Source organism: Bubalus kerabau, chromosome 22, assembly GCF_029407905.1.
Source record: "Bubalus kerabau isolate K-KA32 ecotype Philippines breed swamp buffalo chromosome 22, PCC_UOA_SB_1v2, whole genome shotgun sequence".
NCBI classification, from domain to species: Eukaryota; Metazoa; Chordata; class Mammalia; order Artiodactyla; family Bovidae; genus Bubalus; species Bubalus kerabau.
This window is the reverse complement of record NC_073645.1, coordinates 37379129-37399259: the sequence shown is the minus strand read 5'-3', so window position 1 is coordinate 37399259 and position 20131 is coordinate 37379129. Positions and strand designations below refer to the sequence as shown.

The 20131-nt window shown below is 41.7% G+C and overlaps 1 protein-coding gene across 4 annotated transcripts in view; it reads left to right on the top strand.

Moving 5' to 3' along the window:
- Positions 1–20131, top strand: part of ABLIM1 (actin binding LIM protein 1) — a 330589-nt gene that overhangs the window by 90512 nt on the left and 219946 nt on the right. The window lies entirely within an intron of this gene.

Sequence of the window (20131 nt, the reverse complement as noted above, 5' to 3'; positions counted from 1 at the left end):
AACGTCTCTGAGGAGGCAAGAGGAGGAACCAAGTTACATAGAAGTTTTGCAACAAAAAGCAGGTAGTCTGAACGTGAAAAATTATCGCTAATTAAAGAAAACTACATATCCCAGCTTAAGGAATTTAGCACGTTTGTTTGTATGGGAAGGTACAAGAGTCTGGGCTCACTGAACTTATTCCTTTCATATGCACCTCAGCTATCTGGGGCCAGTAGCCTGTGTTTATCACATCCTGAGCTCCCTTGGGGCTCACCACAGGGAGTGGCTGCAGTCTTGTGGCTGCTCGATGGCAGGTATTCTCCTTCCTGAGTGGCCTGAGGGCTCACCAACTCACATTGGAGGGCTATAATCACTGATGACTGTGACATCCTTATTTACTGATGTGGCAGGAAATATTCCATTTTCATAGGGATGCTGTCCCTAGGATGCATCCCCTACAGTTGTGCTTTATGAGAGAGTTGGTACCCTGGGGAGAATGGCTTCAGGAGGGACCCAGCTCCCTTGCTCAGCATCCCCAGGGACCCACAGCCAACGCCACAGCCTCAGAGGCATCCCAAGGCAATCTTTCAGGCTGCTGTATTGAAACCAGCAGACCATATCAATTCATGCTGATTCTTTTGATACTAGACCTTAGAGCAAGTGATCGTAACTTGTTTTGGTTTCTGGAGAGTAGACTATCAGGTAATCAATCCCATGTAAGGCAGAAACACTTTGTACCTCCCACCTTTACTTTTGAAGACTCTGCTCTTCTCTGTTTACCAGGACCTCCGGTGAGCTCGAGTTTGCCTTCCTGTAGGACTAGACAGCCAAGGCATGCTCCACTTCACATGTACACACTCACCGAGAGGTACAAAGAAATTGAATGTTGGCATGCTCTGTAGCTGATGAATAATTCATGAGGGCTTTCTGTGCCATAAAATTTCCTCCTGTAAATGAACATTATTTTGAAAGACAATGCTGACTGAAAAATCTGGAAATGTGGCATCATGTTCTTTAATGATCCGCCTTCAACATTTACTGGGAAGGCAAAAGTTGACAAACATCAGAATAATTAAACTGAAAGCTGACAATGGCCCTGGGTGGGCAGGAAGCCAGCAACTTAGTCACAGCTTTTTCTTCCCCAATTCATTCTAAAGTGTAACATCACCTGATGTTTACAAAAGGCCTCTGGATTCTTTGGCACTCTCTGGGCTTTCTTTGAAGATAGAATCTGAATGTTAATGATAACACTGTACATATTAATTAGTATTAACAGAGTACTGATATTTAGAGTTGGAAACTATGATTCGATGGCTTTTCTTAACTGAAACGGGTCTTAGAGATAAAACTAGACTGTCTCAAGATGTCTATATTTCTCTATTTGAATAAATTTGAAACCCTCTGTTTTCCTTGCACTGTAAAATGGGTAGGTTTTAATTTTGATTTCCAGGAAAGATAAGGAAGGTTTTGGAAAATCTTACATGACAGAGAGATTATAAACAGAATAAGTTTATAGCAGAGTAAGTCATGTCAGATTATATATTTAGTGGTCACCAGAAAGAAAAAGAAATTTTTCTTTTAAAAGAATTTCATTTTTTCTTTTTTTCCATTTTTCCTGCTCCCCTCCTTTCCATGGTATATTTTTAGTGCATTTGGAATCTTTCTACTTGCTACTGGCTGGAATCTATGGAGAGTGTATCCCCAGAACCCTCAACAGTTGACTTGAATCTCAGTCATAATTAAATTGGAAGTTGACAAATTATTCTGAGGCTTAAAAAGAGGCACACATTATGTTCCTAACAAGGAGTTTCACTACTCTGCTTTGTTTTAAAAGTACTCTCCATAGAGAATATTGACAATATTTTTAGTGACTCTTTTTAAAAATAGAAGGGTGTTTTGAAAGAATAACTAATAAACCTGTTTGACTATGCTTAAATTTGGTATCTTACCTGGTAGCTGGGTTCCGATGCTTTAAAACAACCAGGTTTTCAACTCCTCATCCATCCCTCTGTAATGAGTGCATCACTCTGGCCTCTCCTGGAACGTCTTGAAAGCATTAACTACTTAGAGGACTGTTGATATAAGACTTTGATACAGCGATTTACTATCTTCTGCACTAAAGGATATGCTGAGAGCTAGTGTTTGCATACAATTAACAGTCATTTAGGCATCTGAGCCACCCAGCCTCTCTTTCATATTAAAATCTGACTGCTGACACATACTTCTCCATCACTAACCTACTTCAAAGGTTGGGGTCAGAGTAAGGATATTAATTCAGAATATCGAGATTTAACAAGACAACTCTAAATATAATGCATTTCCAAAAAAGGGAGGGGAAACACAGTGTGTTGACTGGCCCTCCTTTTAGATTCCCTGTGAGACAGTGGAGTGCTGGGCAGGTTTTACTGCGTCACGTGAAAAAGTGAAAGTGTTAGTTGCTCAGTTGTATTTGACTCTTTGTGACCCCCTTGGACTGTAACCCACCAGGCTCCTCTGTCCATGAAATTCTCCAGGCAAGAATACTGGAGTGGGTAGCCATTCCCTTCTCCAGGGTATCTTCCCAACCCAAGGATTGAACCCAGGCCTCCGGCATTGCAGGCAGATTCTTTAGCATCTGAGCCAACAGGGAAGCCCATTTTCTGCTTTAAGAGGTAATCAATAGCTGCCATAATGAATGAGCTCTGTCAAGGTCACTAGCCAGTGGGTCTATTAGAGCATGACATTGCCAGAGATGTGCCCGAGCAGTAGGAGCAGGCCCAGGAGCTCTGAGTGTTGAGTTTGTATAAAGCTCTCAGTGACAAGCAGGGCCCTGAGAATTTCTGTCTGAGTCCCACCTCCCCCACAGTCACTGTTGACAGGCTCCCTGGGCTTGTGATCACACCTCATACCACAAAGATCTGAGTGGAATAGAATCTCCCCAAGCCTGGTATTACTTTTCTTTATAATACTTTGCAGGGGACCCATACCTCACGTGAGGCATGAATGGAAGTGGCAGAAATACAAGGTGAAGTGGGACATACAGTGCTCCTGGGAAAATCTCAGGGTGTTAGCGAGTGGTATTATTCAGTGGAAACACATCTCTATGGATTATTTTTATATTGTTTTTTAATTGTAAAGTATTTTTTCATTTGTATTTTTATTTTTTGGCCATGCCCTGTTGGGATGGGGGATCTTAGTTCTCCACCCAGGGATTGAACCCATGCTCTCTACATTGGGAGCTTGATGTCTTGCCACTGGACCACCAGGAAAGTTCCTCCATGGACTATTTTTAAATGGTTTAAATGGTCCCTTTTGTCTGTTTTTCATATATACTGTGTAGTTCAAATGCACATACAGATTCATGGATTTCATTAGTCACTTCACTTTGGAGGCTCCCGGCCTCACCCACGTCTTTACTTACTCTCTGACTTTAAAGGCACTCTCGCCATAACAGTCTGCCTCTAACTGGCAGTTTCATCAGGTAGGACTGCAGATGTGTCCTAGAGCCCTCCCCTGCCTTGGCATTAGAGTGGCCCATTAACCTTCTGTATGTCATCATTAATTTACTAGGCATCGTTCAGCAGGCGGCAGGCACTGTGCTAGGTATTGTTCAGAACAAATCTCTGTCATTTAGGATTTGTAGTCTTGGAAGTACCACTGGCAGGTGTGTGCCAAAGATGTGCTGGGCAGCTAACCAGCATGAGAAGTTAGTAAGGACCAGGGCCCAGTGAAGAATATCAGTATTGGAATAGAAAATGTAAGGAGATGTACTTACCTAAGGGATGTAAATTAGTGTAGCCAGAATGAAAAAGAGTATGGAGGGCCCTTAAAAAACTAAAAATACCACTACCATATGATCCAGCAATCCCACGTCTGGGCATATATCTGGAAATGATGAAAACTCTAATTTGAAAAGATACTGGCACCCCAGTGTTCATAGCACCACTGTTTACAGTTGCCAAAACCTGGAAGCAACCTAAGTGTCCATCAATAGATAAATGGATAAAAAAGACAGAGAATGAGATGGTTGGATGGCATCACTGACTCGATGGACTTGAGTTTGAACAAGCTCTGGAAGTTGGTGATGGACAGGGAAGCCTGGCGTACTGCAGTCCATGGGGTCACAAAGAATCAGACACAACTGAGTGAGCTGATACATACACGCACACACACACACACACACACACACACACACACACAATGAAATATTACTCAGTCATTAAAAAGAATGAAGTTTTGCCATATGCAGCAATATGAGTGAACCTAGAGATTATCGTGGGCTTCCTAGTTGGTGCAGTGGTAAAAAATCTGCCTGCCAGTATAGGAGATGCAAGAGACACAGGTTCAATCCCTGAGTCTGGAAGATCCCCTGGAGTAGGAAATGGCAACCCACTCCAATATTCTTGCCTGGAAAATTCTACAGACAGAGGAGCCTGGTGGGCTACAGTCCATGGGATCACAAAGAGTAGGATGTGATTAAGCATAAAGGATGTGACTAAGCATAAACACAAATATTGTCATACTAAGTGAAATAAGTCAGAAAGAAAAAGACAAATACCATATGACATCACTGATACGTGGAATCTAAAAAATGATACAGAATGAATTTATTTACAAAACAAAAACATACTCACAGACATAGAAAACAAACTTATGGTTACCAAAGAGGGAAGCATAGGGAGGGACAATTTAGGAATAGGAGATTAACATATACACACTACTATATATAAAGTAGATAAACAACAAGGATTTACTGTATAGCAAAGGGAACTATTTTCATTATCTTAACCTATAATTGAAAAAATCTGAAGAAATATATGTTTGTAACTGAGTCACTTTGCTGTACACCTGAAAGTAACACATCTTTATAATCAAGTATATTTTGCTTTTTTAAAAAAGAAGATGTAGTCACCTAAAGTGGTTAGGATGAAAGTTAGGAAAGCCCCCAAGGGCTCCTTGGGATATAAATGACCCCACTGATTTCATCAGGGTGCAATCTGACCACAGGTCACCTCTCACCATGGCCCCAGCATTGGATCAGTATGCCTCTGGTCCTTGGGAATCATCTTTACCTGCCACCCCGCACTGCCAGGGCCCCAAGGATTGGGGATTTGTTTTCCTCTTGCTAAAATGACTATTCTTTGGTGAATTTCAGAGTTATTTTTTCCTAATGTAAATATATGATTTGGGACCTGTAGAAGCAAACTGTGTTCCTTCTGGACGCAACGTTAAGTTCTTGAACTCTAGAAACAGCAAGATTTTGTTCACATCATGGCTTTGATGCCTACTCACCAAGTAACCGTGAGAAAATGTCTGCATTTCTCCAAACCTCAGTTTCCTCATCTATAAAATGGAGCTAGTAGGGCAACCTGCTTTATGAGATTGTGAGATTAAATGAGGATGTTTATAAAACCCAAGGCATGGTGTCTAATTTGTAATAATGAATGGGTTCTAGCATTAGCAATTATGGCACCAACTGAGTAATTCAGCTGCTTCTAAATTATTTTTATTGTTAAATAGTGCTTTGGAATCCATAGGCCTTGATTCTAGTTTGGTTATTTTATTTTTATGTGTGTGTTTTATTTATTTTAAATTATACAAACATACAAGTGTAAGCTTTCACTGTCAAAATTTCAAATACTTTATGAAAGACAAACCTAGGCAGTAACTACTATCATCAGTTTTATTTATTCATTTTATTTTCACCAAAGTAGTACATGTTCCTAGTTTTGAAAGTCAAATAGTATCTTCTGTCAAGAATTGGAGACAAAGGAGTAAGAGGCTAGGATTCTGGAGTTTTTCTGGCCTGACTTCCTAATGTGATCAAAACTGACGTTTCTATTAACAGAATGTGGCTCTTTGAGGTGGGATTTTTGACTGTTTTGTTTTTCATCTTTATCAGTGAGGGTCAGTCTCCCGCAGAGAGAAGAAATGGAGGGGGTGTAGAGGTTGACTCTTTCATAAAGACAACATCCCATCTTCCTGTTCACCTCATCTTGTTCATCTCATCCTCATTCTTCATCCTGGCCTTCAGCGTTACTTGGTACCTTGGACACCAGCCTTTCCTGGATTGCCCCAAGAGTTGTTCCCACTCCAGGCTAAGTTTCAGCTTCTCCTCCTTCTTTTCTTATGTCATCCATTCACTTTCCAGCTTCCAAACTGGAAGCTTCCAAATATTTGTCTGCTGATGTTGCTCCTCTCTTGTTCTTTTTGGGGTTCTGTGAAGACACAGAGATAAACACATGTTCACAGAACCATGTTTAACCAGAAGCTCAAAGTTTCCATAGATTTTCCCACTCAGTTAATATCTTATACTCTAATTATCTCACATTTCATTCAATCTCCTTCAAGAGAATTATGAGTTCATTGATATTAGAAACTGTGGTTTTTATATCTTTCAGAAATCTCAGTAATGAATACATGGTGTGTGCTCACTAAATTCTTTTAATTGAGATGACATTGATATATGACATTGTATAAGTTTCACGTGTACAATATTATAATTTGACTTCCAAATACACTATAGTATGGTATATATGTGTGTGTGCTCAGTCACATACAACTCTTTGCAGCTCCATGGACTGTAGCCTGTCAGGCTCCTCTGTCCATGGAATTTTACAGACTATAATACTAGAGTGGGTTGCCATTCCCTTCTCCAGGGGATCTTCCCAATCCAGGGATCAAACCCACGTCTCTTCCATTTCTAGCATTGACAGGCATATTCTTTGCCACCAGCACCGCCATACCACATCTTTTTTATTCATTCATCTGTTGATGGCCACTTAGGTTGTTTCCATATCTTGACTATTAAAAATAATCCTGGGATAAACATAGGGATGCATATATCATTTTGAATTAGTGTTTTTATATTTCTGGAAAATGCCCAGAAGTGGAATAGTTTTGATCGTGTGATAATTCTATTTTTAATTTTTTGAGAAATCTCCATTCTGTTTTCCATAGTGGCTGTACCAATTCACATTCCTATCAACAGTGTATGAAGATTTCTTTTTCTCAACAGTCTCTCCGACACTTATTATTTCTTGTCTTTTGATAATAGCCCTTCTAATGAGTGTAAATTGATGTCTCCTTCTGGTTTTGATTTGCATTTCCCTGATGATTAGCGATTCATTTTCCTGTTGCCCATTTATATATCTTCTTTGGAAAAATGTCTATCCAGATCCTCTGTTCATTTTTTAATCCATTTGTTTGTTTTTGTTGTTGAGTTGCATGAGTTCTTTATAGTCACTAAATTCTAGTTGAGTAGTTGATTGCTTTTCATATTTGGCTAAAAAGGGGCATCATATATATTACCTTTATTAGTGTGGTCCCATGAAAACCATGCCACTAAAAATATTGCAACTTTTTCTTTTTTGGTTTTAAGATTCCAAGGAATAATCAGTACTAGCTGTAAGCGTGATCAGACAGGATACTCTTGTATCAATTAGCTATTGTTGCTTGATAAGCCATTCCAAAATTTGGAAACTTAAAGCGGTAATCATCCATCATTTTCCATGAGTCTGCAGGGTTGGCAGGGGGTCAGCTGCTTTCTGCTGAATCAGGGGGCAGTTTGGCAGGCTAACATGTTTGGAGGTAGCTCTGCTCTGTGCATTGCTCGTCCTCCTCTTGGGACCAGCAGACTATCCCAATCATGCCCTCATCACACTGAAGCAGAACAAAGAGCAAATAGAGACATGCTTGACCTCTTTGAACCTAAGCTCGGAACCAGCACGTGGTCACTTTTGTCCTCTTTATTCTGTAGGCCAGAGCAAGTTACATGGTCAAAGTGGGAGGGCACTGCAAAATAACACGGCAAAAGGCTTGATACAAGGGAGGAAGATAAACTAGGGCCCCTGAGGCAACCTATCTGGCCTTCTAGGCAGTAGCAGCAGCCCCGGCATAAAAGGACACTTATTGAGACTCACAGAAATAAAAGTCTTATGTCCAGCTAACCTTGCCAGGCTTTCATTTGGATTTAAGAAAAGAGAATTCTAACCCTCAAGGACTTTACTAAGCCATACTTGAGAAAATGATCTACAGATGAAATTAATGAATGAAGTGGTTATAGAGCAAAAAGCTAAGCAATAGATTTTTAACAGTTTGTATGTGACTAGCCTAAAGCAAGGAGAAGGCAATGGCACCTCATTCCAGTACTCTTTCCTGGAGAATCCCAGGGACGGTGGAGCCTGATGGGCTGCCGTCTATGGGGTCACACAGAGTCGGACACAACTGAAGCGACTTAGCAGCAGCAGCAGCAGCAGCCTAAAGCAAACTTTTGCTGTGGAGGACAAGATAGTAAATATTTTAGCTTTTGTCAGCTGAGTGGTCTCTGTTGCAGCTATTCAACTATAGTTACAGCACAGAAGAAGCTATAGACAATACGCAAATGGATAGACATGACTGTGTCCCAGCAAATCTTTATTTATAATACAAAACCAGACTTCAGGCATTAGTTTAAAGACCACTGGACTGGAATATTGAAAGAAATAAGAAAGGATCAGTTGTGGAAGACTTGTTGAAAAAGGAGTAATAGTTTCCAAGGCAGTGAAGATTAATTTAGCTCAACAAAATTTGTTTTAAATATGAAGTAAGAAAAAACTTGTGGTCATTCAACAGGTAGATTTTCAGTTCAGTCACTCAGTAGTGTCCAACTCTTTGTGACTTCTTGGACTGCAGCACGTCAGGCTTCCCTATCCATCACCAACTCCTGGAGCTTGCTCAAACTCAGGTCCATTGAGTTGGTGATGCCATCCAACCATCTCATCCTCTGTCGTCCCCTTCTCCTCCCGCCTTCAGTCTTTCCCAGCCTCAGGGTTTTTTCCAATGAGTCAGTTCTTCTCATCAGGTGGCCAAAATATTGGAGTTTCAGCTTCAGCATCTGTCTTTCCAACAAATATTCAGGACTGATTTCTTTAGGATTGATTGGTTTGATCTCCTTGCAGTCCAAGGGACTCTCAAGAGTCTTCTCCAACACCACAGTTCAAAAGCATCAATGCTTCAGTGCTCAGCTTTCTTTATAGTCCAGCTCTCACATCCATACATGACCACTGGAAAAACCATAGCTTTGACTAGATGGACCTTTGTTTGCAGAGTAATGCAACTGCTTTTGAATATGCTCTCTAGGTTTGTCATAGCTTTTCAAAGGAGCAAGCGTCTTTTTTCTTCCAAGGAGCAAGTAAGGTAGATTTTACCACAGGTTAATGTGGTCCAGTCAGAATGAGAACTCATCACTCTTCAAAAGTATTACTTGCTACAAATGATTTCTGCTTCTGAATGCCTATTTGAAAACATGTTTATTAAGAGTGTTAATATTTTTGCTTAGTTGGTGGATGAGGAAGAAAGCATTTGAAAATGAAGTAACTAATTAAAGTGATTTGATTTTATGCCACTAAAAAAGTTGCATTTGACTAATGTGACCTAGATTTGTATAAAGGAACCAGAGGGATTAATATGAATGATTTATTTTTAACTTTTAAGAAACAGTTTGCAAGAACTTTCCAGGTAGTCTAGTGGCTAAGACACAGAACTCCCAAAGCAGGGGGCCTGGGTTTGATTCCTGATCAAGGAACTAGATCCCACATGTCACAACTAAGAATTTGCAAGCCACAACTAAGACCCAGCACAGCCAAATAAATAAATAATTAAAATAAAAATAAAGGTTTTTCTTTTTTTAAAGGAAACAATATGCAGGATTCAAGTGGATATTTTTCCACCTCAATTGTATTTCACTTAGATTTTCCTTAGCAATCATTATGCTCCCCTCATATTTGAAGATAGAACAAAGCCCAGAATACTATTAGAAAATAAAGATTTTTTTTTGCTTAGAATCTTTAATACCTGTTTATTCATTTACCATCAGCATTTATGACTATCATACCTGAGGGTAGCAATAAAATTAAAACAAATTCCTGGTAGGTTTTAAGAACATCATTTGAAGTCCCCTGAGTTTCTTGGAAAAATGCATTTTTTCCCAGGTAGCATAATCATATAAATCCACTCTCACGGCTATTTATTATTATCTTACATTGTCTTATTTTAATTGGAGTATAATTTCTTTATAATATTGTGTTAGTTTTTGCTGTATGATGGTGTGAATCAGTTATATGTATACATATATCTGCTCCCTCTGGAAACTCCCACCCTCCCGTCCCACCCCTCTAGGTCATCACAGAGCACTTAGCTGGGCTCCCTGTGTTATACAGCAGCTTTCCACTAGCTAGCTATTTTACACATGGTAGTGTATATATGGGAGAAGGCAATGGCACCCCACTCCAGTACTCTTGCCTGGAAAATCCCATAGACGGAGGAGCCTGGTAGGCTGCAGTCCATGGGGTCGCTAGGAGTCGGACACGACTAAGTGACTTCACTTTCACTTTTCACTTTCATGCATTGGAGAAGGAAATGGCAACCCACTCCAGTATTCTTGCCTGGAGAATCCCAGGGACAGGGGAGCCTGGTGGGCTGCCGTCTCTGGGGTCGCACAGAGTCGGACACGACTGAAGTGACTTAGCAGAAGCAGCAGCAGCAGCAGCAGTATATATATGACAATGCTAATCTTTCAATTTGTCTCACCCTCACCTTCCCACAGTGTGTCCATGAGTCCATACTCTACATCCGCATTTATATTTCTGCCCTACAAATTGGTTCAACAGTACCATTTTCCTAGATTCCATATATGTGCATTACTATGCAATATTTGTTTTTCTCTTTCTGACTTCACTCTCTGTGATAGACTCCAGGTTCATCCACATCACTACAACTGACTCAATTTCATTCCTTTTTATGGCTGAGTAACATTTCAGTGTATAAATGTACCACATCTTCTTTATCCATTCCTTGTCAGTGGACATCTAGGTTGCTTCCATGCCCTGGCTGTTGTAAATAGTGCTTCAATGAAAACTAGAGTACATGTGTCTTTTTGAATTATAGTTTTCTCAGGGTATAGCTCAGCAGTGGGATTTCTGGGTCTTACGTTGTCTTTTAATTTGTTATATACATCTTCTTGAGATGTTCTCTTTTCTCTGGTTAATTTCCTTTCTTACTGTTGTTTTCACGCACAGAGAGAGGCACAGATCTAGACCTTGATCTTGGAGGTGGTTACATGGACACGTGAAAAAAATTCACTGACTGAGCCAAATGCTTGAAATTTGAACATTAAAAATCATACTAATAGATTTGAATAACATGGGGAAAGTTTTGATAAGCCTAAGTTATAAATTGTATATGAAATATGATCTGGCATAAATTCAAAGGAAGAAAATTGAAAGAAAGTATACTGAAGAATAAGTGATTTCCAAATGGTAAAACTGTGTTAGTAATAGTTTTCAGTGCCTGTCTTACCAATTTTCTCTAATGCAGTATATTCCTTCTATAACAGAAAACTTGAAGTGGTAAAAAGTATAACTAAGGAGATATTTGAGATAACTTGAACCTCGATCATAAATCCGTTTTGATATTTTGGGAAGGAAAATAGCAATTTAGAGACAGGCAAATTCAGGAGTTGAAGACTTAGAGAAAGCTTCATGGAGAAGACCTCAGAGGGGCTGAGACAGCATTTAGGGAAGGTCACAGTGGGAAGCAGGAGTTGGGGTGGACAGCTGACCTTGTGTGATGTTGCCTTTGGCCTGTGTTCCTCAGTTTGTGTTGGCTGACTGTGTTTCTGTCTTCTTCATGGATTCTGTGGTGGCTCAGCTGGTAAAGAATCCACCTTCTATGCGGGAGACCTGGGTTCGATCCCTGGGTTGGGAAGATCCCCTGGAGAAGGGAATAGCTACCCACCTTAGTATTCTGGCCTGGAGAATTCCATGGACTGTATAGTCCATGGCGTTGCAAAGAGTCAGACACAACTGAGCGACGTTCACGTTCACACTTTCAAGTGTGTAATTGCTTTATTTTTAATGCTTAACATGTTGATCTTTTAAGCCATCATTTGTCATTCTTATTCCTAAAAAGCTCATTTCCTATCCTTTATAGTCTTCTGGAATTACCATTTGCTCTGTTCTCTATCTTGAGACTTCCTGCCCTTCCCCACCCTCCCCTCCCCCCTGCTTCTCCATGTGCCAATGTAAGTTTAAAAATTAATTGTGCCAAGGCATTATCTCCTCTGTAAAAAATAAATAAAGAACCCCAGAAACGCATGCATGCACATGCGCGCGCGCACACACACACACACACACACACACACAGAGCTCCAAATGATCCATCTGCTGAAGACATCCACCACTCACTTCATCCTGGTGTAGGCTATTTTTGTTTGCTATGTCTTGCAAGTTCCTATATTGGAATCTTTTAAAGAGTACTTTGGTTTCCATCAAAAAATGAAAAACAAAGCACTGAGGTTTTCTATTTTATACCTATTGCCGGGCTGTGTGCAAAGAAATGCTCAGTAAGTGCTGATTTAATTGCCCTTTTACAGATCATGGTTTATGCCACGTGTAGGTTTTTCCGTGCACATTTTTACTGATGGGTACACATTTATAATCATGAAGTTGATTGTGGAAGGGGTCATATTCTTTAGAATCCAATGTTTTTCTGAATCTCTTCTCTGCAAACCTGTATCTTCTTAACGTGAGTTTAATTACTACATTTTCAAATTCTCTCTGATGAATTGAAAGATGGAGTGAAGTCTTTTTTAAGTTTTTTTTTAAATGCTTCTCTTCTTTTCTTGGCAGGGTAAGCAATAGCATTATGCTCTTACTGGAAACTTTAGTCAATAAAATGTATGTGACTTTAATTAGAATGCTGGGAAGTACTGCTGAGTTGAATCATTTAGTTAATGCAATGAGCTGAGAGGTTTTGAGCATTTATGTGCAGAGGGTCAGTTTCAGTAAATTGAATATATATGGGGAATTTTAATATTTTTGCCAGGTAACTTCCAGGTAGTATTCATTTTAAGGTCCAATGTTCATAAATATCTGTGAAGCATCTCCCTTGAAACAGACACAGAAATGAGAGAGACCACTTTTGCTCTCAAGGAGTTCACAGTCCAGTGAGTTCTTTCATCTTTCATTCATTCCCGTGGCCTTAACCCTCACTTTGGTGGATGCCGCAAAGCTACATCTCAGGCTTTGACTTCTCCCCTGGGAGGCACAGCAGCATGCCCAGTTTCCTACTGGTCACCACTCCATGGATGCTCTGATGACATCTTAAACTCATTACATCTGAAATTAGTTCATTATCACCTTTTCCACTCAAACTCATTCTCTTCCCCATGTCTCTTTTCTCAATGGCTCTACTTTTTTCCAGTCACCCAAGTTCTAATCTTTGGGGGTTCTAACCAAACCCCTGACATGACAGAGTTACTTCCCCCTTACTAAGCATCCCCCTCCTTTTATTCTGGTCACTTGTCCATTGGAGTCACTGCCTGTGAACAACGCCCATGCTCAGAGTGACTGGGTGTATGAATCCATGCAAGAGAGCAGTGGCTTAGTGGGACACCCTATATTTGTGGGAAGATCGCAGAACGATCTTGTTTTCCTTATCTCAGCCTGGACTGGGTCCTTTCCCTTTCCTTTGTCCTCCTAAATGCTCATGCATAATTGACTACTTCCCCATTCCCACTCCTCTTTCTGATTCAGTATTTGCAGAGACAGGTAGCTCTTCCAGTAGATTCTCTCCCTCAAGCACTGCCCCTTCCAATTTGGCATAGCCTGTACTTCTCCCATCCTCTAATACCGTCCACTTAGGCGGCTCCTGGATCGTGGCCTGCCCCAATCAGTGACATGATATCAACACTAGTATGTTTTAAGACTCCAAAAGTAAGTTTTGCATTGCTTTCCATTTCCAAAAGTTCATGAACTGATGTTTACTGTGGGATAATAGGGGCTTCCCAGGTGGCACAAGTGGTGAAGAATTCGCCTGCCAATGCAAGAGACATAAGAGATGTGGATTTGATCCCTGGATGGGGAAGTTGCTCTGGAGGAGGGCATGCAACCCACTCCAGTACTCTTGCCTGGAGAATCCCATAGACAGAGGAGCCTGGTGGGCTACAGTCCACAGGGTCTCAGAGTTGGACATGACTGAAGCAACTTAGCATGCATAGCACTCCTGGGATAATAACGTCAGACGATGATTTATAGCATACTGGAGAGAAGCTATGATTTTTGCACTGGGGGAAATGTGAGAGGCAAAATGTAATGGGGAAACATGGATGAATCTCAAAAACATGCTGATCCAAAGAAGCTGGGGAGAAAAGGGTACATACTGGATAGTTGTATGTATATGAAGTGCTAGAATGAGAAAAGTGGTGATAGAAAGCAGAACAGTGGTTGTTCTGATGTGGGGGTGGAGAGTGACTGGAGCAGAGCACAGGGCATTTTCTGAAGAGATGGATGAGTTCTCTATGTTGACAGAGATATGAGTTACATGGGCAAAAGCATTTGTCAAAACTCATTGATCTATACTTTTCACTGTAGATAAATCTTAATTTCATGAAAGAAACAAAAAATTAAGGGGAAAAATATAGAGTAAAATGCATAGTAGTATCTTACTAGTGATTAAAGATAAATAAATGTATATTGTAGGTATAAAGAAAGCAATGTAAGAGAAAAGGCACGCTCTTGCCTTTGTGGCAAGGAAAAAGCTGGTCAGATGTGCTCTGGAAGCACTGCTGTTGGCATCAGACGCTGAGTAGTCTGAGGATAATGGCTGTTTTGTGGTGGTTCATAACAGAAATTCCATAACTAAAATCCAGTTCTGCAAACAAGAAAGTATGAATCTGGTATGTGAAACCTTCCGATGCTTCTAAAAGTCTTCTGCCCCATTGCCTTTCTCTAGTACCTGAAATCTGGAGAAGGCGATGGCACCCCACTCCAGTACTCTTGCCTGGAAAATCCCATGGACGGAGGAGCCTGGTGGGCTGCAGTCCATGGGGTCGCTCAGAGTTGTACACGACTGAGTGACTTCACTTTCACTTTCATGCATTGGAGAAGGAAATGGCAACCCACTCCAGCGTTCTTGCCTAGAGAATCCCAGGGACGGGGGAGCCTGGTGGGCTGCCGTCTATGGGGTCGCACAGAATCGGACACGACTGAAGCGACTCAGCAGCAGCAGCAGCAGTACCTGAAATCAATCGCAACTGTTACTGTTTGGTTTAAGTTTGGTGAGTAGGAGGGTTTACATCATAGGCTTGTAATAACTAATACATAGATCCCAGACTGGTAACCATAGGCTACCACAGGCCTGTGAACATGTGCTATTTTTTTTTTTTTTTTCTCTTTTTTGGTTGTGGCAGAGATATACAGATAGTTTTTTTTTTTTTTTAATTACTTGCAAATGTTTGAAATTGGGAGAGTTCACATAAAAATCTGCTGCTACTGCTGCTGCTAAGTCACTTCAGTCATGTCTGACTCTGTGCGACCCCATAGATGGCAGCCCACCAGGCTCCCCCGTCCCTGGGATTCTCCAGGCAAGAACACTGGAGTGGGTTGCCATTTTCTTCTCCGATGCATGAAAGTGAAAAGGGAAAGTGAAGTCGCTCAGTCGTGTCCGACTCTTTGTGACCCCATAGATGGCAGCCCACCAGGCTCCCTGTCCATGGGATTTTCCAGGCAAGAGTACTGGAGTGGGGTGCCATTGCCTTCTCCCTAAAAATCTGAACACCTGGCAATCCTTAGCTAGCATTCTAAAACAGCAGTAATTGCCTGGATCTGAGTTGTGGCTCCTTCTTTAGGTAGATAACATAATTTATACACAAGTATTGTTACAAGTATCACAAGTATAATATCTCAGGACCAACCTACTGCCTCAATTGTTGTTTTAATGTCTATTTTCAGTCCTGTAAGTGTTTGAATATGTAGTCTTTGAATTAACATGTATAGAACCCCTCCTAAGTATAGGAGACTACTACCAGCTTTAGCAGATACACAAGGGAGATACTATTATTATATGCATTTTACACACAAGGCAACCAAGGTTTAAATAAGTGAAGAACTTACCTGAGGTTGCCCACCAGAAGCAGCAGAGCCAGGATCTGAGTGAGGTTTTCTTAATCCAGAGCCCATGCATTTAGCCATCACGTTGTTCTCTTTTGTTTATTTTTAGCTTTGGTTTCATCCATTATTTAGTATCTACCTCTGGTTGAGTTCTCGTACATTTCCTTAGGATTTGTTTTCAGAGTAACCCCTGTCTCCAAACTCTTGATTCTGCCTCCTTAGCAGTGAAAAAAAACTTACCTATTTATGTTTATTATTTACTAATAAATGATACTCTTTTGATCTATGTTAATATCATATATAGTCTAAAGCATATGTATTTCTAAACTGTTAAAGAGTAAGATGTTATGTATATATTTATACAGAAAGAATTTTCTTTCTACACCACAATAAATTATCTCTTAGGTATTGCCTACCCTGTTTTGACCAGTACATGAAGCAATGCCTGGACCATGATTCTGCCTGAAGACATCTCTCATGTCAGAGACTCCCAATTTTGTATCCAATAAATTGTCCCTTCTAGATAAAGGGTGCAGTTGACAGTCACCACATCAGTCCAGATTATGGAAAGAACAAAATTCTCCTTCATTAGAAAAACAGTTGTCCGTCTGTACCCACTGTGCTCTAAAACCTTTTACAGCCCTGAACTTCAAAATAGCCAGTGGCATCTTTTCTTACTATTACGGTCTCAGACTGGCCTTTGAGCAGCATGGGTTCTTTTCAGACCTCTAATAGCGACTGTGAGTTTAATCTCAAGAAGCGGAATTCCCCTCCCGGGTCTCAGTTTATCAGCCTGAGCTGTGGGGGCTCCTTGGAGAGCTTGCCATCCTTGGGTCTCATGGGACCGCTGCCGTGATTAACAAAACTGTGGTTAAAAAGGACTTGGAGAAAAGCAAGTGCTGAGAGAGGCAGTGCAAGAATGAGTCAGGGTGAAGTACGTTTGTGGGTATGTTCTAGGAGTTTTCTTAGAGTTCTGACACTAAAGAATGGCATGAGCAGGGTTTGGCAGATAAGTCTTGTGCTAGCCGTGTTACTTCTCTGAATAAAGCTGTTTATATGTGGATGGGTAGGTTCTACCTTCTAAGACCCTACCTGTGTTCCCTGAACTTCTTTCCATCAACTTGTATGACTTGAATAAAGCTTTTCTCTGGAGCATTCTGTTTGGATTGTTCTTTTCTGTCTTATTCTAATCCCCTTCCTTTTTTTTTTTTTTTAAATTTAGATCTTTATATTTTGTATTGGGATATATCTGATTAACAATGTAGTGATAGTTTTAGGTTAATAGCGAAGGGACTCAGCCATACATATAAATGTATTCATTGTCCTCTAAACTCTCCTCCCATCCAAGCTGCCACATAACATCGAGCAGCATTCCATGTGCTATGCAGTAGGTCCTTGTTGGTGATCCATTTAAAATATAGCAGCGTATACATGTCCACCCCCAGCTCCCTAACTGTCCCTTCCCCCCAGCAGCCATAAGTTGGTTTCAGATTGAACATCCTATTCTCCAGAATCCCAAAGCACCAGGCTGACTCAATCTTTCCTTCTCAGGCACTTTCATAACCTCAGAGCATGGCATTGAGTGTATGATGAGGGAACAGGCTTGACACACACGTCCTGTGGACTCCCTAGAGGGAAAGCCTTTTTGTGTATATTATTGTTGGGAATGTAACAGAAATGCATAAAGTTGTCCGTGTAAACCCTGAACCATAAATCACTTCTTTTTCTGAAACACATTATTTTAAGACAGAAAATTAAAAGGTACCGCTAACCGCATTTCAAATATCTAAACCAAACCCCTCCTCCATCTTTTATTTCACAAACTATATTGGCTCAGGGAGATTTCCTGGAGAATAGAATGGCAACCCACTCCAGTGTTTTTGCCTGGAGAATGCCATGGACAGAGGAGCCTGGTGGGCTCCACAGTTGCGCAGAATCGGACACGACTGAGCAACTAAAACAACTTTCATTTTTTCACATACACTTGGGTGGATTTACCGAGTTGCAGGATAGTTTGGCATTTACATACCCATGTCGCCTGCTAATTTACGTGCTCTCTGAAGGCCCCTGTGGTACTCATCATTAAGGCAGCCAACGCCTGGCATGTCCCATTGGCGGCACTCAGTACATGTTTGTGGAATGAAGATAGCTGCCTTAAACAAAGGATGCAGAAAAGCCTGACACTGCTTTGCACCAGCAGGTCTCCTGTCTTATGTCTGTCTTGTGACCACGAACTCCAGGGAGTTCCTCTTGGAAGTCAAAGTTGAAGTCCAGAGGTGAATAAGCTTTAGAAAAAATGAGGTGAGCAAGAGGCACTGATTACAACATAGTCAGGCAATAGACTGTTCGGGAGGAATAGATTGACATTTTCTAGTAACTTGACAGTGAACATGAGGTTTGCCAGAGTGAGTTGGAGCTACTCTGTGTCGAGACGGATGAATTATGAATACTTCAGACCATGCCGCTGGATCACTCCCCTCTGCAGCTTTCCTCCCGGGAGGGCCCTGGCGGGGAAGCAGAAACAGGTGGGCACCGCACACCTGCTCCAGGGCCAGCACCTCCGTCAGCGGGGCCGCGGGGAAGTGCTGACAGTGAGCTCTCTCGTTCCTATGCTCAGCTATTTATCCCACCGGCAAGGACAGCCTGTGTCCTAATGACCAACCACTGGGACAGCTGCCTCTAAGGCATGTGCCTGTCGCCTAGTGCGTCCCAGTCCAGTGGCACTTAGGTAAGCTCTGACCAGCAGGAAAATAACCACATCCTGCAGCCGCACATGTGGAAACAGGAGTTCTCAGACCACTAAAGCACTTACTGATGACCATGGTGTGTTTTATCCTAGATATCTGCCTTCTATCCAAGTATGGTATATTTGTATGTCACAGTGATTTCTTATCAAGAATTGTCCAGTTCTATTTATAGGATCCCAAGAAGCTAGTGGGATGAACGGTAAGAACCTGCCTGCCAATGCAGGAGATCTAAGAGACGCAGGTTCAGTCCCTGGGTTTGATCCCCTGGAGAAGGAAATGGCAACCCACTCCAGTATTCTTGCCTGGAAAACCCCATGGACAGAGGAGCCTGGCAGCCTACAGTCCACAGGGTCACAGAGTCGGACACTACCGAAGCGACTAAGCACGCATGGAGCAGATAGTATGTGTAGAGTCCTGTGTGAAGGAAACAGGATGACAGAGGCAAAACTCCTGCCCTCCAGAAGCTTAGCAGCTAACAGGAATAAGACAGTCTACAGGTAATTGTGTTATAGAGCAGGGTATAGAAAATGCCACGGCAGAGCTGCTTTTGAAGCAAAGACAGGAAGAAATTGATTCTAGCTGGTGGGATTTGGGAAACCTTGATGGAGAAGGTAGCAGTTGAGCTGCATTTTTAAGCACAGGTGGATTTTCAGAAAGATCAGGTGGGAGAAGGTTGAGGTATGCTGGGAAAAGAGAAGAAGCACAGAAATAGTTAAAGGTTGGTGAGTATGAGGTGTATTCAGAGCAGAAGGTTTGGCAATTGAAGGAGACCCCAGGCTGGTGGGCTGGGATCTGTGGTCATAACGTAGTGCTCTGGTTCTAGGAAACAGATGCATGCGGCAGCCATATGGGCTTTGAGCTCCGGGGATGTGTGTGACCCTTCCCAAGCCGATCCCCATCTGTGGCTGCTTCCATGAAGGCATTCCAAGCCCGCCTCTCATGGCTGTTTGGAAATCTTGTCTATGAAGTGTATTGTCAGAGGGTAATCTGAGACACTTGCTGTCTGTTAAACTAATTATGCTTCAGTCCACAGAGTGCCTTGGTGTTCTCAATCCTGAATGCTCAGCAGATTTGATGTAGTATCTGAATTATTAATGGACACGATATGGAAGAGGGGGCTTGGCTGCGTGTTCTGTTTTGAGCAGGTCTTGGATGGGTGGCATTACGGGAAGAGAGGCAGCTGCTTGCAGAATGATGGATGAAGCAGGTCTTCCAGAGGAGCCCTACCCAGACAGGATCCTGTGCCAGTATGCTCAGAAAATCACAGCCTGCTTTGGCGGGATGGGTAAGACCCCTGAGGCATGGGGCTTTGTGGAGGCGATGCACAGGGTTGACATTGCAGGCCAGCAGGAGAACTAAACTTAAGACTTGCTGGTGGCAGGGAACAGGTGTAACTTCTGGAGCGAGAGACGCTCCGTGGGTCGAGACATCACCGTCTAGAAGTTCGATGGTGCCCCTTCTTCTGAGTACTCCCTCTTAAAACACTGCTGTTTGTCT